Source organism: Amblyomma maculatum, unplaced genomic scaffold (assembly GCF_055883805.1).
Source record: "Amblyomma maculatum isolate TAMU_Amacu unplaced genomic scaffold, ASM5588380v1 scaffold_20, whole genome shotgun sequence".
NCBI lineage: Eukaryota > Metazoa > Arthropoda > Arachnida > Ixodida > Ixodidae > Amblyomma > Amblyomma maculatum.
This window is the reverse complement of record NW_028146745.1, coordinates 1784537-1808505: the sequence shown is the minus strand read 5'-3', so window position 1 is coordinate 1808505 and position 23969 is coordinate 1784537. Positions and strand designations below refer to the sequence as shown.

The following is a 23969-nucleotide window of genomic DNA, read 5'->3' as shown; positions in this document are numbered from 1 at the left end:
TAAAGTCAATATTCCATATCTTTGCACTGAACCCTGTCTAAAAATTTGACGGCACTATCCGCGACATTATGTCGAACAGGAGGACCATTCACAGCACGTCGTGCTGATAAAAGGACGCGACGCAACAATCCTTAGGCGAAATTTACTACGATATATACAATTCCCAGCAGAAAGTTCAGTTTTTATTGTTTAGCGCCAAGCAGACATGCATTGGTCTGCAATTTTGCAATTTTTTTTAATTGGGGTCTACAATACGTAGTCTTTAAAGATAATTTCTTTACAATGGTTCAGTTCCGAAGATATTCTCAGGAAGACGAATCACAAAAATTATTGCCAGTGATGAAATTTTTTTGCGAAAGCAGATTAAGAATCTCATTGAAATTGTTCAGCGTGACCTTAGTGAGACGAAAAGTTGCCGTCTGCAGCAATGACTTGACTTAGTCGTCTTTGCATAGAGTCGTATAGTGCCGCCACTCGGTCTGGACGTCGGCGCAGGGCTTCCCATTCCTCTCTGACGGCATGCCAGAGCTGGTCAGCTGTGCCACCACAAAGGCGCCGTGAGGAAAGATCCTTCTTCATGAGTCCCCAGATGTTTGCGATGGGGTTGAGGTCAGCCCCGTTAGGTGGCCACGGGAGCTGACGCACGGCGACTTGCTCCCCCGAAAAGTCGGAGTTGCTGGTACTACACAGCTCCCGCCAACGCAGACCCACTGTTGAAGTCAACCTCAAAGGAAACCCAATACCACAGAAGGACACCATCAGGGTTCTAGGGCTTTACATCAACGACAAGGGCAGAAATGTGTACGCCCTCACTCGGCTCAAAAACACCAGTCTGCAGGTTGCGCGTATAATAGCCAGGGTCACTACCAACGACAGGGGTATGCTCGAACAAGACACACTGCGCCTGGTTCAAGCATTCATCATTAATAGAATTGTATATTCGACACCGTATCTGCACCTCAAAACGGGAGACTATAAGCAAATCGACTTCATTATACGAAACGCAGTTAAAAAGGCGCTAGGCCTGCCCCAAAGCAGAACGTCTTTTGCAATTAGGGGTGCACAATACAGCCGAAGAACTCCTTGCCGCCCAACGCGCCACCCAGATAAATCGACTAGCAGCAACCCGCACGGGCCAGACCGTTCTTATGGACCTTAACCTCAATAGCCCGCAAGGTCGCGTACAAAAACAGGCTATACCGCCCGGGTGGTCAGACTCGTTCATAGCCAATCCCCTACCCCGCAATATGCATCCTCTGTTCCACCAAGGGCGCCGGAAGGCGCGGGCCAAATATATCCAGGAAAAGTACGGGACGGACACTGAATCCTACTACGTAGACGCAGCAAATTCAGAAGCGGGGTACACGGTACCGGTTGTGATTCAGCAACGACAACTGGTTGATGCCCTTACCATCTGCGATGACAATATAGAAATGGCGGAGGAGGTGGCCATTGCTTTAGCCGCCACGCATACCACCTGCGCCTATATAATAACAGACTCTATGGCTGCCTACCGCAACTACATCAAAGGGCAAATATGTCCCCCGGCTGCCAGAATATTGAAAAATTATGGACACCCCGAACAAGACAAATGCCTCGTCTGGACACCGGGACATCAAGGCGTGGAAGGGGACGAGTGCGCCCATGCCGCTGCCCGAGCTCTCCTCCCCCGGGACTCGACCCTTCCATCTTCCTCACCGCCCTATCCCGGCCCTCTGGCGACGTATGCGGAGAGGTTACAGCACTGCAGCCTCTCTCGCAGAAAATATTCCCCCCCAGCCAAGGGGCTCTCCAAAGCGGAGGAAGTTAGATGGCGACGCCTACAGACAGGTACATATAACACACCAGCCCATTTAAACACAATACACCCCGGATTCTGCGACCCCAAATGCAAATATTGCGGGGAAAAGGCAGGCCTGCACCACATGGTGTAGACCTGCCCACACAATCCTCCAGTGATCCGAATGCAGTCCCAACAATTGAGGGGTGGGAGGCTGCCCTATCCAGCTCTGGACTAGAGGCACAACGGGCCCTCGTGACACGTGCGCGGGTAGCAGCGGCAGCTGCTGGAGTCCCGGACTAGGGTCCCCACCTACACATCGTGGGCTGAGGCCGTCCCTACTGATGGCGCCCCAGACGCTGCCTGAACACCGGCCACTGCTGAGTACGTTGTGGGTGTAGTCAGGGAGATACCTGTGCATAGGATAGCAAAGATGTTCCAACAAATATTAGCATATGTCGTCTCCCAAACTTAATTCAATTAGCGCTAACATAACAAATCCAACACTCTGCTGAAGCTTCTGCTCGGCAGGAGAGAATAACCTACTTCGTATTCGATACTGAATCTACGTCAAATCAAACAGAAGGGAAAAACGAGGCTGCACTATATTCTCAATACTACGATGTGTTGCAAAGCATACTTCATTAGCTGTAAGAATTACAGGTCATACCTGCTGTTGAGCGGGCGCCACACACGTTGTTGCTGGTCCCAGCGAGTGCAGAATGTGGACTCATCCGAGAAAATCACTTCCCGCCACTCCTCTGGGGACCACTGCTGAAAGGTTCTGGCAAAACCGAGTCTTTCTTCTCTTTGGTTTCTTGTGAGGTGCAGCTTTTGAGCTGCAACTTCGTTCATTAGACCTGCTTCTCGCCACCTTGATTTAATAGTGTCGTAGGAGCAACTCATCCCAAGTTCGTCACGAACCTCCAGGGCGTTCAAGAAGGGGTCTACAGCTACTGCAGCAACGATTAACTCTTCTTCAAGCGTAGTACTCCTTGGCCGTCCACTGGGCTCAGCATCGAAAATTCTGCCGTGTACGTCCCTGTATGCTCTAAGAATACGGCTCACTAATTCTCTCAAATAAATGCAAAACGAGTATTTAGTTACGAATGAGTTGAGTAAGGCGTGTCGTAGAAAACGTCTTTGGATTCTCGCTCAACAACGACTCATCTTACGTTAGCCATTCAAGACAAAGGAAGAGAACATCAATCGCATTATAACATCTTGCATATTACTGCACAACGTCATGGTGTCTGAAGAGAAACCAGCTTCCCATGCAATCTACAGCCCCCCCCCCCCTTCCAGCACCACATACTATGCAGAATGGCAAGGGCAGCTGATCCAGGGAACATGGAGGCAGGAGAAAGAAGGAAACGCAAGGCTAACTCCTCTTCCAGCCTTAGGTTGTCACCCCGCCATGTAATCATACTGTTGGCAAATAAGCTTAGAGAAACTGATTGCTGGTTACTTTAACTCATCGAAATAGCTTATAACTAGGAGTCAATGCTGTCTGGTTGATGATTTGGAAAAAGAGCCCTTTCTCTCTGATATTCCATGTTCTCTCCTTTCAGGCTTGCACATGCTACCAGGGACAAGTTGTGCGAGTACTTCATCAGAAGCAGTCAAGCAAAGTTTCATGGCAGGAGAAAATGATCAGAGACAACCAAATGAAGACAATGTAGCATTTATTTTTACTTAGCACTTACTGCATACTTTGTAGTTCACAGATAATATTGTCCTGAAAACGTGCTTGCTGTCCTGTATGCAGATAAGAAAAAAAAAATAGACATGACATATAGTATTGCCTTAGGTATTTCCTGTCAGTAATTTGAAAATTGCATGGCAATGTCGTCAATTTGTTGGAGCTTTTCTTTGGCCTTGGCCTTTAAGAAAATAGAATGCTTGTGAAGAGAAAATAAATTCACTTCAGAAGCAAGCACCGCAGTCACTAGCTGGGTTCAATTAAACATGCATTACAAGAGAGATGAACGACGGGATATCATAATGCAGATTTATCTTTCGACATCAGAATCGCAGTCCTCTGCTCTGTTTTCTAGTTGGCTGCAAATATTAGGCAGACGACGTGCACTAAATTTCAATGACTTAAAGTACACACCTTACTTTTTCAGATAGCTACATTTCAGTTGTAGCTGTGTGTAGAGTGGATGGCCCATCTGACTGAAAAGGACAATCCAGATATTCCTGGCGCTGCAGGCTCTGGAATGGCCACTTGAGTGGGGGCATCTGGCTGATCTTTAGATCTATTTCCAATCAATAAATAACCAATACCATGAATTGAACAGGATTTTTTTTATCATTTTATCTCAATCCTCACATGAGTTCTTTGAACCAGGGCCCGCTTGCACAAAACAATCGTAAGACTGTCTTAGCTAAGTCCAGACATAACTGGAGTCTAAAAAATAGGCCACTAGCATGGCTGCTTAAGACTGGAGTCAAGACTGGGCAACAGTCCTGACTTGAATAAGTCGCTTGTATGATTACGACTCTAGTGCTGTTTTGGTTAAGACACAAGGACGCCAGGTGTCGAAGTAGAGAAATTAGGGAAATACAGGGATGCGCTGGCACTGTCCCTGCTGTAAGATGTACACATTCCGTCAATTTTGCATTGTGTAAAATCCGTGCCATTGCTTTTTGCGGCTTAAGATTGTGTTACGAGGAAAAATGCCCCAAGTGGTTGCTGACGCCGTTCTAGAAGCCACTCTGGTGAACATGAACCCGAAGAGTTTGACGTTCGGAACACGAGCCGTCTTAAATAAGCTTGGTCTTTCTAAAGACACCATTTAAGTCTGGACTTAGCTCGGACTTTATCGTGCAAGCCGGCCCAGGTTTTCTAGGCATGGATCATGGGCAGTGAACTTAAAACCTGTGAAGAATGAAAAGATGCACACTGTTTTAAAACTTACTCTTGAGACGGGGGGCTATGAACGCTTAAAAAACCTTTATTTATTTATTTATTTATTAAATTATTTATTTATTTATTTATTGTACCCTCAGGGCCAAAGGCATTACAGAGGGGAGTGGATTAATTAGGATACAGAACAATGAATGTAATACAGTGAAAACAAGTAGTACAAAATAAAAGTCCTCCAGAATAAAACAAACAACATTCACAAAGCGTAAATAACATAAAATCAATGTACACAACACAGTGGAAACAGATATAACATATGACCAAATTCTTTCAGAATAAACATTGTTAGCTATTGCGTCGTGAAAGGTTTTGTTATCTGAAATGGCTGCAATATCGGGGGGAAGGCGGTTCCATTCCACAGATGTGCGGGGAAGATATGACTGAAAAGAAGATTTGGTGTGGCATGTTCGGATGCCAACCTTGTGGCGGTGATCGATGCGATGTGAAATGTATTCTGGAGGTGATATGAAACTTTAGTGAAGCGCAACGTGATTATATAGCTTGTGAAATAGCGTTAGGCGGCCAATTTTACGGCGAGATTGTAACGGTGGGAGTGAAACGTTAGATTTCATGGCTGTGATGCTTGCCGTAGAATTGTAATTTGAAAGAACGAAGCGGACGGAATTATTTTGGACTAGTTCTAAGAAATATATGAGGTTTTCATGTGTAGGGTCCCATATTGATGCTGCGTATTCAAGTTTAGGACGTATAGGCGTTTTGTACAGTAAGAACTTGAGAGATGAGGGAGCGGCAGAGAAATTCCGAAGTAACTATCTGTTGGAAAGGCGCAGTCAATGGGAACGAGACTGTTGGAAAGGCGTAGTCAATGGGAACGCCGCTCCCGAGTGATGCATCTGACAGCGTAGCCAGGCCAGAAGTACGCCGCTTTATTTCCAGATCAAGGGGTATTATATAGTCAGAGAGGTGAGGGTAAAGAAGGAAAGAAACAATGAAAGATTGGTGCCGTTGCCGGTTCATAGATGGCGATAGCACAATCCTAACATGCGGTTAGCTTTATTAATAACGTAGTCAATATGAATAGACCACGTTAAATTTTGAGTGATATGAATACCTAGATACTTGTATGTTTTTACCCAGTCAAGAGGAGTGCCATTAAGATAATATGAAGGAAGAGCGTTAGATGCACGGGAAACGCGCAAAGCTTTACATTGATTAATGTTTAATACCACATTCCATGCATTGCACCAGTCTGACACCAAATTGAGGTCTGACTGGAGAGTGTCAGTATCGTTAACATTATTTCCCGAAATATTAATCGTCAGCAAAAAGGTCAATGTTAGAGGATATGGCAGAAGGAAGGTCATTAATATAGGTTAAGAATAGGAGGGGTCCAATTACGATCCCTGTGGAACACCAGATAGCACGTTAGTAATCGGTGAATTAGTGTCAGTAGCATGTACAAATTGCCGACGGTTAAGAAGGAAAGATTTAATCCAGTCGAAGACGTTAGGATTGAAGTTAAGATTGCTCAATTTGTGTGGCAGCTATTTATGACATACCTTATCAAAAGCTTTGAAAAAATAAAAAAAAATGCAGTCAGCAAACGGTGAGTTGTCAAGTATGCGGTATAGCTTATCAGTAAAGTCAAGTAATGGAGTTGCACATGAGTATGTTTGACGAAAACCATGTTGCGCAGGTGTGAAAATGAATTCTCATCGAGAAAGGTAACGACATGCTTGAAAATGATATGTTCTAGTAATTTGCAGCATGTCCTTGAGAGCGAAATGGGACGAAAGTTTTAGGGAAGTGCTTACCACCGGACTTGTGAATTGGAACCACCTTCCCATTTTCTAGTCTTTAGGAAGGCTTGCTGTGTCGAGTGACTGTTGAAAAAGTTTGGTTAGTATAACTGAAATAAAAGCACAAGTATGTTTTAGGAATTTAGCGCTTATCGCATCAAAACCAGGTGAAGAATCATTTTTAAAGAGCCAAATAATTTGGCTACGCCAGGTGGATCGATTGTTATAGGGGGCATTGTTGGGAACCTGTGGTGCTGTATGTAAGGCAGATTAACGCTTGAAGGGGAGGAAAAGATTTCAACGAATGTGTCATTCAGCACGGAAGCAAAACGATTACTGGGGATAAGTTTACCGGAGGAATCTTGTAGTCTAATTATTGGGTCATTCGCCGGGTGCATAACGCACAAGAATTTCTTAACACTCGTTTTCAAAATAGTTGGTAATGTGGTAAACAAAACGTTATTTTTTGTTAGTTTAATCGCGTTGACGTAAGCGTCCGAAGCAGGCTTGTACTTCGTCCATCGCGTGTTAGATGGTGAAAGCTTCGCGCGGCGGTATAAACGTTTCTTTTTGTTAGATAGTCGTCTGATGTAAGAGTTGTGCCAAGGTGATTGTGGATTAGAGGTGACGATGCGCTTAGGAATGTACTTATCAGTTAGTTCATGAACCTTCGTTTTGAATGATATCCAGTTTTCCTCGAAAGAGCAGTAGTCAAATTTTGCAATAAAGTAAGCAACAAATATGCCCAGTTCATGGTTAATAGCGGCAAAGTTGGCACGATTGTAATCTAGGATGGATATTTTTAATTTTTTTCGCTTTTGGACGTGGTATATTAATGAGAAAATTAAGCGGAACATGATCACTGATGCCTGGAAGATATGTTATATACGTAGCTAACTCTGGATTAGTTGCTAGAATTAGATCAAGAATGTTCGAAGCGTTAATTAGCATCCTAGTGGCTTTTGTTACTGAGTTAGTAAAAATATGGTGCATAGTTTAAGAATTCTTTAGCTTGATACGAGGGGGGAGATGAAGAAGGCGGCTGAGCAGTCCATAAAATAGTTGGAAAATTAAAGTCCCCAAGTAGAAAAAGTGGTGGTGAAGGAAATCGTGCGCGAACAAGATTTAGATCATCGTGAAGGTCGTTAGTAAATGTAGAGGAATAAGTGAGAGAACAGTAACAGACGCCAATAACCAATTTAAGATTATCACTATTGACGCAAAAATTAGTTCTAATTCGCTGAAGACTGGGATACATGAAGATGGAATGTCTTTAGAAATCGCAAGTAAATCACCGCCGCCACGTTTGGCTGTTCTATCGCAACGATATACCGAGTAGCTATGAGCGTTGTGGAAAATTTCGGAATCTGAAACATGCGTTGGGAGCCAGGTTTCCGTTAGCGCTATGATGTCAGCTGAGCATGTGTCTATGGCAGAGGATAAAGAAGTATGCTCGTTAAGTAGGCTGCGGACGTTAGTATAAAGAACAGATATCGACTGTCCACTAACCCTCGCGATTCCCTACTGTGAAGCGAAAGATCGAGCCACAAGATCCGATCCGGACGATTCGCCACGTGCCACGATTTCTTCATTTTCTTCACGATTCTTCGTGATTTCTTCAACGGTGTCCGTGGTAGGGTTATACATGAAGCATTTTTTATTGATGTGAAGCTTGTTATAGCGTATATTAACAGAGCGAGGGCCAGCATGATAATTTCCGAAATCAAAAAGTTTTTTCCGAGCATGGCGCATAGCCGGTGAGAAATCTTCACTGATAGTGATGTTATCCGTTTTAAACTGGTTACGAAGGGTTAATATTCAAAATATTCAGCCACATATAAAAAACAACACTATATCGCATTTTTATTATTACACCTAAAAGTTTATATTGTGCTTGATACTACAATCATGGAATGAGCACTCTGAAAGTGCACTCTAATACATACTGAGAAAATATGCAACTTACATTGGTTCTCTCGACACATGCTTCATTATGCGCTGCATTTGATTGAAGTGTTTCCGCTCCACAGTAGGAACGTTGGCAGCTCCAGCTTCACTAATCATGCAGGACCTAATTTGGTTTTTAATTTTGAATAAAATGTGTCTTTTAAGTTCTTAAAATATTTTTCTGATAGATGGCTCCTACAAGAAAAACAAGACCGGTTATCGAGTAGATTAAACAAGAATTTGCGTTTGCTTATTTTCTGATCACATAATCTATCGGTCTCTTCAGCGTTGCCACTGTAAACTATTTAATCTTACTTGCACGGCTTTCCAGCACAGCAGAGCCACTCCAATATTAGTTTTTAAATGCGCGAAATATGTAGGCCACTATTGTAAGAGGTGAAACATTCGGCATTAGCAATTCGCCACACGAAAACACGAAATAAGTCTCTAAAAACGCATCACGCTCACGGTCCGCCCTAGAGCTTGTCACAAAGCACACAGCGCCGCTACCGTGATACTATACGCTCCAACATATTCGTATGAGCTGAATATTCACAGCAGAGGAACCCGCAGCGGCACATGTAAATTAAAAGAAGTATGTAGTGCATACTCGCTCTAGCTGCACTGCATGCGATAGGTGAAAATAGCGAGAATGAGCGAGATCATTAGTGTCATCACTTCGCAGCACGTAATACATGTGTCGTACACGATCGCGCGAAGTCCGCTTGCATGGGATATAAGAAATTTAGCAGCAGCGTGAACACAGCCAACCGTCCCGTTTCAGGCTAGATACGCGAAGCATACCGCACTGGGACTGAAAAATGAAAAAAAAAAAGAACAGTTCTCAAACAGCGGCATGAGCCAAATGGTCGTCAATGCGGTGGTTTCGAAGTACGTTGCATCGTACCCGATCGCGCGAGGTACGCATGTATACGATAAAGCTAACAGCGGCGCGAGAACAGAGCGAAACGTACTCTACCGGTATCTGAAAAGTTCTCGCAAAGAGTTTTATTAGTCTGGACCTCCATATTAGCGCTTTCGCACTGATGACAAAATAATGCAGATACCATGTTACCCAAAACGTTTACCATTAACACAGTATCGACTGTTATGAAGCAGCTTATTTGCTGCACATTAGACAAGACGCGAGCTACAAGAGAGCTATATCTTTGGTATCTAAGCATTAGGTCTGCCTGATCTTTCACTATGTCGCATGCACTCTCGAATATGTCGTTTTAATAGAATAAACTACCTCAATCATTTCCTGAAAGAAAATCTTTTCACCAGTATACGTTACATCTCATCTCTCATCGATCGTCAACACATAGTTGAAATGCAATCTTGCTGCACTAATTTATACCGTTTTACCTTCTTACCAAGAACCGCCTTCCTTCCTCCGCAGTCATCATCTGTGGCAGCACCAATTTTAGGCTCGCTGTTCAAAGTGCCTTATCAGTTCAGTTCAGTTCAGGCGTTCAGTCGTGTCCGACTCTTCGTGACCCTATGGACCATGTCACGCCACGCTTTCCGGTCTCTCACTATCTTCTTAACATCATATAGCTTCATCTGCAATGCCTCGAGAATGCCATCTAACCATCGCGTTCGCTGCCTACTCCTTCTCCGGCGACCCTCAACCTTTCCCAACATCAAATCTTTCTCCAGCGACTCCTCTCTTCTCATCAGATGACCAAAGTAGCTGAGCTTTAACTTTAGAATTTGACCCTCAAATGAGCAGTCAGGGTTTATGGTCGACAATATCGACTGATTTGATCTTCTGGCAGTCCAAGGAACTCTTAAGAGTCTTCGCCAGCACCACAATTCAAACGCGTCAATTCTTCGGCGGTCAGCCTTTTTCACAGTCCAACTCTCGCATCCATACATCACAACTGGAAAGACCATAGCACGGGTTATACGGATCTTGGTTGGCAGACTAATGTCTCTGCTCTTTACTAGGCGGTAAAGGCTAACCATTCCTCTCTTTCCCAGAAGCAGGCGTCTCCTAATTTCATGGCTGCAGTCTCCTTCCGAGGTAATCTTGGCGCCCAAGAACAGAAAATCAGTCACAGCTTCCACTTCTTGTCCATTGATGCTCCAGGACTTGATAGGGCATGACGCCATGATCTTCGTCTTTTTAATGTTCAGTTTAAGCCCAAACTTCTCACTCTCTTCTTGTACGCGCATCAGAAGTCTCTTGAGTTCCACTTCACTTTCTGCCATTAAAGTGGTATCATCCGCATATCTAAGGTTGTTGATACGTTTTCCAGCAATCTTCACTCCAGCTGAAGACTCGTCCAGACCGGCCTTCCTCATGATGCACTCTGCATATAGGTTAAATAGGCAGGGCGACAGTATGCAGCCTTGCCTCACCCCTTTCTCAATCGGAAACCAATCAGTAAGACCATGCCCAGTTCTGACTGTGGCCTCTTGCCCTTCATAAAGGTTCCTGAGGAGACAGATGAGGTGAATTGGAACTCCCATCTCTTGGAGAGCTTGCCACAATCTGCTGTGATCTACGTAGTCAAACGCTTTCGCATAATCAATAAAGCAGAAGTAAATGGGTTTCTGGAACTCTCTTGCTTTTTCCATGATCCAGCGAAGGTTGGCAATTCGGTCTCTAGTTCCTCTGCCCTTGCGAAACCCAGCTTGCACGTCCGGAAGCTCCCGATCCACATACTGCTGCAGCCTACCTTGCAGGATTTTTAACATCACCTTGCTAGCATGCGAAATAAGCGCGATCGTGCGGTAGTTGGAACAATCTTTGGCACTGCCTTTCTTTGGAATGGGGATGTAAACTGACCTCCTCCAATCCTGTGGCCACTGCAGGGTTGTCCAAATCTTTCGACATAATGTATGCAGTGTGCTAACAGCGTCGTGGTTGAGGTTTTGAAGCAACTCAGCTGGAATACCATCAATTCCGCTAGCTTTGTTCTTAGCAAGGCTGGCTAAGGCCCATTCAACTTCACTCTTAAGGATTCCCGGCTCGAGACCAGTAATCACTACCGTCCTATGTTGGGTTTGCACATCCGGGTCCTTCTTGTACAGTTCTTCTGTGTATTCCTGCCACCTCTTCTTTATCGCTGAGGCTTCAGTGAGGTCCTTGCCTCGTTTGTCCTTTATCACGCCCAGCTTAGCACAGAAGCTTCCTTTTATATCTTTGATTGTCTTATACAGAGCTCTTGTGTTCCTTAATTGGCTGTTGTCCTCAACTGCTTGACATTGTATGTTCAGGAAGGCATTCTTATCTCTCCTTGCTATTTTCTGAAAATCCGCATTGAGAACCTTGTATCTTTCTCTTTCCCCCATACCTTCTGCCATCCTCCTTTCCTCAGCTATTTGCAAAGCCTCGTCAGATAACCAGTTTGCTTTTTTGCATTTCTTTTGCTTGGAACTACCTTAGTAGCAACTTCTTGTATTATATCACGAACATCAGTCCACATCTCTTCGGGCTCTGTCTTCTAGATCTAATTCTTGAAATCGATTCCTCACTTCCACAGCATATTCTAATGGAATCTGATCCAGATCATACCTGAAAGGCCTTCTAGTTTTCTGCGTTTTCCTCAATCGAAGCTTAATTTTGGCAACAAGAAGCTGATGATCGGTGCCACAATCGGCCCCAGGCCTTGTTTTTACTGCTTGTATAGCGCTTCTCCATCTCTGCCGGCAAATAATATAATCGATCTGATTCCTGTACAGACCGTCCGGTGAAATCCATGTGTACAGGCGCCTCTTGTGCTGTTGAAAATGAGTATTCGCTATGGTCAGGTTGTTTTCTTGACAGAACTCTACTAGCCTCTGCCCAGCTTCATTTGGCTCACCAAGACCGAACTTGCCTGTAATTCCGGATATTTCTTCACTCCCGACCTTAGCATTCCAGTCTCCTATGAGAAAAACGACGTCTGATGATGGGGTGCGGTCTAAAAGGCATTGTAGGTCCGCATAAAATCTCTCAACGTCAGCTTCTTCAGCAGCAGTGGTCGGTGCATAGACTTGGATATCTGTTATGTTGAAAGGGTGACCTTGGATCCGAAGTGAAATGCCTTATAGTTCATTCATTATTTTTCCATTCTGGAAATATAACTTCACTCCTTTCTGTTCTTCCTACGGGCTTGGAAAAATATGTACAATAAGCAAATAAATAAATTGTGCACAGGCTGGGGTCAACTTATTGTAAGATAAGATAGCTGTTTGCAGGTACAAGATTTTTATTTCCGCCGTTACTCTCAACCAACTGTACAAAGTGCCTGAGAAAGGGCGGCGGCCCCTATGATGCCTTTTTTTATAGGTATGTAGCGGCTGGCACAGGGACAACACAGATGGTAAATCGTTTTTGTAAGTGAGGTTTAAGCGCGGAACAACGCGACACAAGGAACAGAGTAGACAGGACAAGACGCCTGTCCTGTCTACTCTGTTCCTGGTGTCCCCTCCTTCAGCGCTTGAAACGTACTTTAAGAAATGCGCTAACTAGCTTGCAATAGCCTCCTTGCAAGTTACGTAAATATTTTTTTCCAACAGGGGATTTCTACTTACACAATATTTAAAACATAAACACCTGGTTCTTTAATTTTATCAGACATTTCTAGAGCCGCTTAGAATCGAATATGAGCAGTGTTCAGGTAATGCACTTAATACAATCTTTTGTGGCTCCAAACAAGAGCAAAAAAAAAGTAATTTTTTTATTTAGTTTTGGCGCAAAGCTCACCGCCAGCTTAAAATACACACTAAAAATCAAAACAAAGCTATGCTTCCTTCATAAATTTTTATTCTTGATATAAATGATTATACAATAGGTTTCATTACTTTTATTACCTTCGTTTGTAAGCATCTTGTTTAACAAGATCTATAATGATAAGGGGGGAGCGGGAGGGTTTCTCTTTTCTAGCTGGTGAAGAGCTGATGTTTATGGTTAAAGCTGAAGCTTTTCAGGATTCGATTAATTGTGTGCGTTGTAACGGCCTCTGCGGTCGCAATGTCTTCCTAGCAAGAAGCGTAAGTAGAAGAATTAAATGGCTGTCCTTTCAATAAATCTCAGCTTCACCGGCCTTTCAGGTTTGGCTGTAAGCAATGTTCGGTATCCAATGTCTTGGCGCTGGTTTTCCACTTTGTATCTCTCCAAGACCTGTGAAAAGATTGAGATGCAGGAGTGTTTATTAGAACACTGGAAGAGATGCTGGTTTCGTTCACACGTGTTTCCTTTGTGCAAAATGAAATCGTAAATTGCAAATTTGGTTTATTTGTACGTGACTGTAACATTCGCACTTGTGTTAAAAAAACTGAATACAATATTCAAAAGTTTCAAAGACCTTCATACAGTGTGTTTCGCTAGGGGACGGATTCTCAGCCAACATATGATCATTTTACACTATGATTTGTTTGTTGTTAATACCATTCCTATCAAAACGCAGCATTACACACACACACACACACACACACACACACACACACACACACACACACACACACACACACACACATATATATATATATATATATATATATATATATATATATATATATATATATATATATATATATATATATATATATATATATATTGTGGAAGAAGGCCAGGTCGAGACGACAAGGTCGAGACGGCAAAGCAAGGGATGCCGTGTCTGGCGTTTTACTCCGATGACAAAGCCCAGGCGCGCGCCTGAGCCGGCGCCGCGGGACGATGATGATGGTATGTACAAATGAAAGAGGAAGATCATGGAATAAATAAATTAAAGAACATCCACGGAAGGCTCACAATATATATATATATATATATATATATATATATATATATATATATATATATATATATATATATATATATATATATATATATATATATATATATTGTAGGGGGTGTGTTTATTCAGTCCACGCAGAAGGATTCAACTGCTCAGGATGAATTCGCAGCGGAGCGTCAGGCGTACCAAATCACGAAGACAACGAACAACTTCGTCCTCGAGAGTGCCAGCACGCGATATGTATGTCCGTGGCAATAACGATGAAAATTGCCACACTACAGTTTCCCCCCGGGTACAGAAGGAGCCATCCTAGCGACTCATGGAGTCGAAAGGACAGACGGATCGTAGTATGGCTTGATTCGGTTCACATGAACTATTTCGCGTCCACGGCGACGCAAGTCCGCAGAGGTCGTAACGGGCCCAACTACGTAGTTGACAGGAGATCTTTTTGAAGGACTCGGTATGAACGTGATACCGAGCAAGAAGCTTCTTTGAAAGGCCGACGTTGTGACAGGAACCCAGAGCCACACTAAGGAGTTGGGCGCATAAGAAGCAGCCTCACCATTGTCACGATGGTGTTTTTGTTGCCGCTGGTTTTCCTTTGTAAGCGAGCGAGCTAGCTGGCGGCATTCTTCTGCGTACTGGGCGGCGTCCGAGAGTGGCATTGATTCAGAAACATCAGGGCGGTAGGGCGAAAGCGCGTCCATTGGGCTGGTTGGCACGCGCCCGTAAAGAAGAAAGAAGGGAGATAATCCAGTGGTGGTCTGTATCGCAGTGTTATACGCGTAGGTTACGAAGGGAAGAACCTGGTCCCAGTTGGAATGAGCGTCGTTAACGTACATGGCCAGCATGTCACTCAGAGTACGGTTCAAACGTTCTGTCAGGCCATTCGTCTGAGGGTGGTAAGAAGTAGCGGTGCGATGAATGATGCGGCATTCTTTCATTAGGGCCTCAAGAGCGTCGGACAAGAAAACGCATCCGCGGTCACTGAGCAGCTCCTTTGGAGTCCCGTGGCGAAGAATCAAGTTGTGGGGAAGGAACAAAGCAACGTCTCTTGCTGATATAGAGCGAAACGATGATGTTTCAGTATAGCGAGTAAGATGGTTTACTGCCACGATAATCCAACGGTTTCCAGAGACAGTAGTAGGAAGAGGGCCATAGAGATCTATGCCAACGCGGTCAAACGGAGGAGCAGGACAGGGTAACGGCTGCAACGAAATAGTGGACTTCTGAGGAGTTTTTCGGCGTTGACAAGATTCGCAAGCGCGCACGAAATATCGCACAAAGCGGTACATTCCACGCAAGTAAAATCGCAGACGTAGGCGCGTGTAGGTTTTCAATACGCCACCGTGAGCACACTGTGATTCTTCATGGCACGCAGCACAAATTTCGGAGATGACGCGGGATGACCAGAAGCCACTTTCATCCATCAAGCAAATAATTGCGGCGATAGAGAAGACCGTCACGAATGTAGAAGTGGTGGGATTGCCGGACGAGAGCTTTGGATGAATGACCAGGAGTAGGACTTGTGAGAAAATCCAAAACTGCCCTGATCCAGGGGTCATTCCGCTGTTCGGTAGCCATGTCGATAGTGGCAAGAGTAGACAAATCGTAAGCACAGAAGTGGTCAGACGAGGTATCACTTGGCAATGGCGAGCGGGAAATAGTATCCGCGTCCGTATGCTTCATACCTGACCAATAAATGACATGACTGTCATACTCCTGGAGACGGAGAGCCCAGTGAGCAAGGCGACCACATGGGTCTTTCAAAGAGGCGAGCCAGCACAAAGCGTGATGATCGGTCACAACATAAAACGGTCGGCCATACACATAGGGACGAAATTTCCCGATGGTACAAATAATGGCCAAGCATTCCTTTTCTGTGACTGAATAATTATACTCTGCTTTGGTCAATGTTCGGCTGGCGTATGCCACAACATACTCGCTGAAACCAGGCTTACGTTGGGTAAGGACGGCACCAAGCCCAATACCGCTGACGTCAGTGTGGGTCTCCGTAGGCGCAGCCGGATCAAAGTGGCGTAGAATGGGAGGCGAAAACAAAAGGCGGCGTAAAGTGTTAAAGGCTTTGTCGCAGGCTGGAGTCCAGGAGGAAAGGTCGGAGCTGCCGGCAAGGAGCTGGTTCAGAGGCGCGATGACAGAGGCGAAGCTCAAGATGAAGCGTCGAAAGTAGGAGCAGAGGCCGATAAAGCTTAGGAGCTGCTTCATGGAGGTTGGCTTCGGAAACTCTGCAACTGCGCGAAGTTTGGTGGGATCAGGCAGAATGCCGTCCTTAGAGACTACGTGGCCTTGAATTGTGAGTTTTCGAGCGGCAAAGGGGTACTTCTTCAAATTCAACTGAAGCCCAGCGTCGGCGAGACACGTGAGGACATGCTATAGGCGAAGAAGGTGAGAAGAAAAGTCGGTAGAGAAAACAACGATGTCATCCAGATAACAAAGACAGGTCTGCCACTTGAGTCCACGAAGAACAGTGTTCATCAGGCACTCGAAAGTAGCTGGGGCAGTGCAAAGGCCAAAGGGCCTAACGTTGAACTCGTATAAGCCGTCCGGTGTTATAAAGGCAGTTTTCGAGCGGTTATCATCAGCCATCGGTACCTGCCAGTAGCCAGAGCGCAAATTCAGTGAGGAGAAATACTCGGCTTCCTGTAAACAGTCCAAGGCGTCGTCGATTCGCGGCAGAGGATAGACATCTTTGCGCGTGATCTTGTTTAGTCTACGGTAATCGACGCAAAACCGGATGGAACCATCTTTCTTGGTGACCAAAACAATCGGAAAAGCCCATGGACTGTTAGATGGCTGTATGACGCCCCGGCGAAGCATGTCGTCCACGTTATCAGCAATGACTTGGCGCTCAGAGGCCGACACGCGATAAGGACGCTGGCGCAAAGGTGCGTTTGTACCAGTGTCGATTGTGTGCGTAACGACAGACGTCGACCCAGAGCAGTGTGAGGAAGGTCGAAGGAAGAAGTGATGCTTTGTAGGTGGGCAGCGTGTTGATCGCGTTGCGCGAGTAGAATATCTGCGTCAATAGCCTGTTGAAATACATCGCGTGTTGTTGAAGCGGTGGTTATATCACAAGAACTGAGAACTCTAACGTCGTATGAAGTAGGCGTGGCGGGAAGGGTATTTACAAGCGCAGGATCACCTTCTTCAATACGGCCGCGACACTCGCCGCGTAGCAGGACGGACGGGTAAGAAAATGGGTTCGAGACGTATATTGCGCCAAGGCCATCTTCGAACTTGAGAACAGCAAATGGAAGCAGGAGGCAGGGATGGCGTAAAGAGGCGTCGCAAGGTGCGAAGAACACAGTCGAAATAATAACGCTTTTACAGGATAGTGGAACGAGGGCAGCAGAAAATGGAGGAATGTCTGTTTCATTGGCGACGAGTTTTGCAGGCAGGGTAGGGACGTCACACAAGACGGTATCACAAAGAGGTAAAAGGAAACTTCCACTCGGGCGCAGTCAATAACGGCATGATGAGTGGAAAGGAAATCGTAGCCCAGGATGATGTCGTGTGAGCAGCGAGACAGTACAATAAACTCGATGGCGTATAAGACGTCTTCGATGAGAACACGGGCCGTGCACGCCGCTGAGGGATGAATGCGCTGTGATGAGGCGGTGCGAAGCGAAAAGTCGGAAAACGCGGTGGTCACCTTACGAAGACGACGGCAAAGAGCTTTACTGATGACGGATACGGCAGCATCCGTGTCGACAAGAGCGAGTATTGCGACGCCGTCGACAAACACTAGTATTACGTTAGTGGGAGAACACCGAGGGCTTGAAGAGTTCGAACCAAGCGCAAGTCTTGCCCTGGGAACTGCGACTGTTAGTTTTCCTCAACACTGCCGGTAGAACGTCGAAGTGGGGACGGGGAACGGCGACAAGGGGAAGGTGATCAGCGAGCTGTATACGTTTGATTGCCGCAAGATACAAAGTTGGAACCGGGCGGAGTTCTCTGCGAAGGCTGGTCCGTATCGTAGGAGTAGTTCCAGAGGTCAGCTCGAGAAGGTGGAAGGCGTTGGCGGCAAAGGCTTGCGACATGGCCCGGTAGCCCGCAAGTGTAGCAAATTGGCCGGTTGTCGGCGGTTCGCCGAGGGTTTGTAGGGCGCTGGCGTACCCTTGGAATAGGGACATGGAATGAAGACCCAGGCAAAGGCGAAAGAAGGTTGGAAGCAGCGGCCTAGTAGGAAAGAGATGCCGATGGCATTAGCGGCCTGGCCGCAACTTGGGCATAAGTCAGTGGTGCCGTTACTTGCGCCGGCACGGGACTGGGCGGCAGCACAGGGCTGGGCGGGAGCATGGAGCTGGGCGGAAGAACATCAGCGATGTGATCTTGCACGGCACGCCGTATGGTAGGGGCCAAAGACGGAGCCATCTCAGGAACAAGGCGGCCAGTATCTTGTAACTGAGGGATCAGTGATAGCTGGCGGGTGACCTCTTCACGAACGAACGCTTTGATTTGTTGAAGCAAAGGGCTTTTCTCTGATGGAGTAGAACCAACCAGCGCTAGTGAAGAGATGGCGTCGTCTCTACCACTGGACCGCCGGGTAGAAGCGCGCTTTTTATGAAGCTCGTCATAGCTCTGGCAAAATTTGATCACGTCACTGACCCTGCCAGGACTTCTCACCCACAGCATCTGGCACGCGTCCTGAGAGATGCCCTTTAGGATGGTTTCGATCTTATCCGCTTCGGACATTAGGGGGTCGACACGCTTGCAGAGGTCAACGATGTCTTCTATATAACTGGTGAACGACTCTTCGGCCTGCTGAGTGCACTCGCGCAAGCGTTGTTCTGCTTGGAGCTTGCGAACTGCAGGGTGGCGGAACAGTTCCGAACAATTATTCTTAAATGCCGACCAAGATGGCAGGTCTGCCTCATGGTTGCGAAACCAGAGGTTCGCCACGTCAGTCAGATAAAAGATTACGTTACTTAGTTTGGTAGTGTCGTCCCTCGTCCCATCTGTTGTTTATATATATATATATATATATATATATATATATATATATATATATATATATATATATGTATATATATTGTGAAACAGCAGGACGTAACAGGGAATTTACCTTTCTATTTCAGTTAAGCCGAAGCAGCAGCTACCAACTATAGCCACAGCTCGTCATCAACACTTTGTCTTCTTCCCACGACACGATGACCGATGGTGATTACGCTTAGATGAAGATGAAGTTCACTCACAGTGCTTGCAACCTTCCCCCTCCCGAAAGAAAGTGACCATCCTGGTCGCAAATTATATCTCAAGGTCTGCGGTTAAAGCGTTTCAAACACGCCACGTGCATAATCTCAGTGCCGCGAAACCAGATGTGATGAGACAATTTACAGGGGAAGTTTGTTCTAGAACCGTGTACGGCCGAATAAAACGGTTAAGAAACTTTTCACACAGACCGGGGATGCGAGTAGGTGTCCAGAGTAGCACTTCCTCTCCAGGACGGAAAGACACTGAGCGATGGGTCGTATCACGCGTGATTTTCCTGGTAGCTTGAGTGGCTTCAGTTTGAAGGCGGGCACGATCACAGCAGTGGGCGATACGAGACACGAACGGTTTGTTGGAAGACGCGGCAGAAGTGGGGAGCTCAGACGAAACATGCTTCGAGTGAGAAGGTAGGGTGGTAGAGTGAGAAGGTAGGTAGGGAGGTAGGGAGAAGGTTTTAGGCGAAGGTGATTAAAGGGAGTGAAGATTCTCAGTTGCTGTGCTGAGGGTGAATGTAGGTGGATAGCATATTAGAAAAGGTGCGATGAAAGCCTTCTGTGAGGCCATTTGTCTGAGGGTGGTAAGGAGATGTATTGTGAACCGTGCCTGAAGCATGAAGTGCTGCAGCGAGGGCGGCGGAGAGGAACGACTTGCTACGATCGCTAAGGAGGAGGCGAGAGGTGCTATTACGAGGAAGTATGGTGTGGAAGCAGAAGTTAGGGATTTCGAAAGCGGAGCCGGAAGGAAGTGCTGCGGTTTTAAGCGCATCGGGTGAGGTGGTCAACGACACTGACAACCCAGTGGTTGTAAGCTGGATTCAAGGGCAGGGGTCCATACAAGTCGGTACCGATGGCTTAGAAAGGCGTGAAAGGACATGGGAGAGATTGCAAAAGACTGACAGGAGGTGACGTAGGCCGCATGCGTTTTTGACTAGGGATGCAAGACGCTACATATTTCAGTACTGAGGTCGAAAGGCCAAGACAGAAGAAACGACTTTTGATGCGGTCGTAGGTTTTGTGGTATCCAAGGTGACTTACGGTGGGGTCGTCCTGAAAGGCTTGTAGAATTTGAGGACGCAGGGAAGAAGGAATTACGGGAACCCAGATGTAGTCCAGTCGGTTGTAGTTGTGCCAAAATAATGTGCAATCAATCTTGCAACTGGAAAGTTTTGATCCGGCGACGGAGACGAGCATTTGGAGGTCTAATAACACCGGTGAGACTGTGAATCAGCTTTCGACAGCAGGGGTCAGTACTCTCATTGTGAGCAAGATTACAGTTTATTTCTGACGTGGGAGCAATAGAGGCAGCGCTCAAAGACTCGATAACTGTAGGGCTTAAATGGAGTGACTATGCTGGGACTGGTGAGGAATGCGAGGACATGTGTTGCGACGGCGAAGCAATAGAGCAACGAGCGAGAACGTCGTCGTTTTTGTGCTTCTTGCCCGATTTGTAAGTGACAATGAAGTCGTACTCTTTAAGGCGGAGGATCCATCGGCTGAGATGACCCGACAAATTTTCCAAAGAAGATAACTAGCATAGAAGCAAAGCATAGATAACTAGCAAAGAAGGTGGTGACCGTGACGTGGCGGCCGTATAGGTAAGGACAAATCTTCTGAACAGCCCAGATGGCGGCGAGACATTCTTGCTAGGGAATAGTGTAGTTTTGTTCTGCAGGAGTCAGATTTCAGCTTGCATAGGCAAGATTTTCTTTAGAGATGTCTTTGTGTTGCAGAAGGACAGCGCAATGCCAAGACTACTGGCGTCAGTGTGCAAAATAGTCGGAGCTTTGTCATCAAAATGACAGAGGACGAGACCGAAGTCAGAGCACGCTTCTGAGTTTCAAATGCTTTTTTACGAGCAGGAGACGAGTCGACAAGCGTGTCGGTATGAAAAAGCGCATGTAAAGGTGAGGCAATAGAAGCGACATTGCGGATGAATCTGCGGATGTATGATGCCGAGCCGAGGAAACTGCGGCGATCTTTAACCGGAGTCAGGCGGAGAAATTGCAGCATCGCAGTGGTTTTTTCAGGGTCAGGCTTAATTCCTTTGCTGCTTATTCGATGGCCGAGAACTTTATTAGATTTTGATGCAAAACGGCATTGCTTCGTGTTTAACTGTAAGTAAGCGCTGGAAAGGGCTGTCAAACCTTTTTTGAGAAGAGTAAGGTGATTAGAAAATGACAAAGAAAAAATGACAATGTCATCTAAGTAACCGAGACACGTTTTCATTTCAGGCCGCGGAGAACTGTGTCCATCATGCGCTCGAATGTAGAAGAAGTGTTGCACAGTCCAAATTGCATTTCATTGAATTCGTATAAACCGCCCGGAGTTGCAAAGACAGTCTTCGCTTTATCATTTTCATGCATGGGGATCTGTCACTAGCCTGATCTTAAGTCAAGACTGGGGAGAAATTGGGCACCTTGTAAACAATTGAGGGCGCCGTCAATTCGACGGAGCGGATACACATCCTTGCGAGTAATTTTAATTGGAGCACGGTAATCTACTGAACTGAATCCACACAAAAAAGAACCGAACTGTCTTTTTTGCCCTAGCCCAACAGGCAAGGACCAGGAACTGGACGATGGGCGTATGATATTGGTTTCAAGCATGTTAATAACATTTTCTTGAATTACCCTGTGCTCGGTTGAAGACACGGTATCGCCAGCGTCTAACCATGCCTGATCCGTCGGTGTGGATGGACGTCGAACCAATATCGAAGAATGTCTCGCCGTCATCTGGTTTGTTTTAAAGGTTTGACCTTACCTGTTCGGATCTATATATATATATATATGTATATATATATATATATATATATATATATATATATATATGAAGGAAAGAAGCCAACAGTCGGCGAGGCCAAGGAAAGCGTTGGGGATGGTCCTCTTACGTCTTTTTTTTTTCGTGTTTGCTTAGATAATCACAGAAATTAGTAACGAATCTGTTTAGGGAAAAGATAATTGAACGCAAAGTAGAAGGAAGAACAACGTGCCGATGGTGGGAACCGAACCCACGACCTCCGAATATCGCGTCCGGTGCTCTACCAACTGAGCTACATCGGCCGCTGTCCCCTCTGCTACTTGCTTGGGTATTTGTGTTGTCTGTATACGAACCTTGAGAGTGTTCACCAGCGCCACCCTCAGCCATAGCGGCGGACGTAGAACGTCCTTTGTTACCGCTAGCGTCACGTAGAACGTGATCAAGAGTGAGGGCGAACGCTGTGCTAGAACCCTCTTACGCTACCTATGGCTTCAAGACTGCCAGAACCGAGACCCCCGTAAGCTACAAGCAGATCAATTAAGGGGAATGAGAGTGCTCGTTATAATACATGAAGGAAAGAAGCCAACAGTCGGCGAGGCCAAGGAAAGCGTTGGGGATGGTCCTCTTACGTCTTTTTTTTTTTCAATGTTTGCTTAGATAATCACAGAAATTAGTAACGAATCTGTTTAGGGGAAAGATAATTAAACGCAAAGTAGAAGAAAAAAACAACGTGCCGATGGTGGGAACCGAACCCACGACCTCCGAATATCGCGTCCGGTGCTCTACCAACTGAGCTACATCGGCCGCTGTCCCCTCTGCTACTTGCTTGGGTATTTGTGTTGTCTGTATACGAACCTTGAGAGTGTTCACCAGAGCCACCCTCAGCCATAGCGGCGGACGTAGAACGTCCTTTGTTACCGCTAGCGTCACGTAGAACGTGATCAAGAGTGAGGGCGAACGCTGTGCTAGAACCCTCTTACGCTACCTATGGCTTCAAGACTGCCAGAACCGAGACCCCCGTAAGCTACAAGCAGATCACTTAAGGGGAAATGAGGGTGCTCGTTATAATAAATGAAGGAAAGAAGCCAACAGTCGGCGAGGCCAAGGAAAGCATTGGGGATGGTCCTCTTACGTCTTTTTTTTTCAATGTTTGCTTAGATAATCACAGAAATTAGTAACGAATCTGTTTAGGGGAAAGATAATTAAACGCAAAGTAGAAGAAAAAACAACGTGCCGATGGTGGGAACCGAACCCACGACCTCCGAATATCGCGTCCGGTGCTCTACCAACTGAGCTACATAGGCCGCTGTCCCCTCTGCTACTTGCTTGGGTATTTGTGTTGTCTGTATACGAACCTTGAGAGTGTTCACCAGCGCCACCCTCAGCCATAGCGGCGGACGTAGAACGTCCTTTGTTACCGCTAGCGTCACGTAGAACGTGATCAAGAGTGAGGGCGAACGCTGTGCTAGAACCCTCTTACGCTACCTATGGCTTCAAGACTGCCAGAACCGAGACCCCCGTAAGCTACAAGCAGATCAATTAAGGGGAAATGAGGGTGCTCGTTATAATACATGAAAAAAAGAAGCCAACAGTCGGCGAGGCCAAGGAAAGCGTTGGGGATGGTCCTCTTACGTCTTTTTTTTTCAATGTTTGCTTAGATAATCACAGAAATTAGTAACGAATCTGTTTAGGGGAAAGATAATTAAACGCAAAGTAGAAGAAAAAACAACGTGCCGATGGTGGGAACCGAACCCACGACCTCCGAATATCGCGTCCGGTGCTCTACCAACTGAGCTACATCGGCCGCTGTCCCCTCTGCTACTTGCTTGG

At 45.9% G+C, this 23969-nt stretch overlaps 3 non-coding genes across 3 annotated transcripts; all 3 read right to left on the bottom strand.

The window, feature by feature from the left end:
• Positions 1–22368: 22368 nt before the first annotated feature.
• On the bottom strand, positions 22369–22441 carry TRNAS-CGA (transfer RNA serine (anticodon CGA)). The gene has a single exon. It is a non-coding gene; the product is annotated as a tRNA-Ser (tRNA).
• Positions 22442–22870: 429 nt separating this feature from the next.
• TRNAS-CGA (transfer RNA serine (anticodon CGA)) lies at positions 22871–22943 on the bottom strand. Its single transcript has one exon. It is a non-coding gene; the product is annotated as a tRNA-Ser (tRNA).
• A 927-nt stretch (positions 22944–23870) lies between these two features.
• On the bottom strand, positions 23871–23943 carry TRNAS-CGA (transfer RNA serine (anticodon CGA)). Its single transcript has one exon. It is a non-coding gene; the product is annotated as a tRNA-Ser (tRNA).
• Positions 23944–23969: the final 26 nt, after the last annotated feature.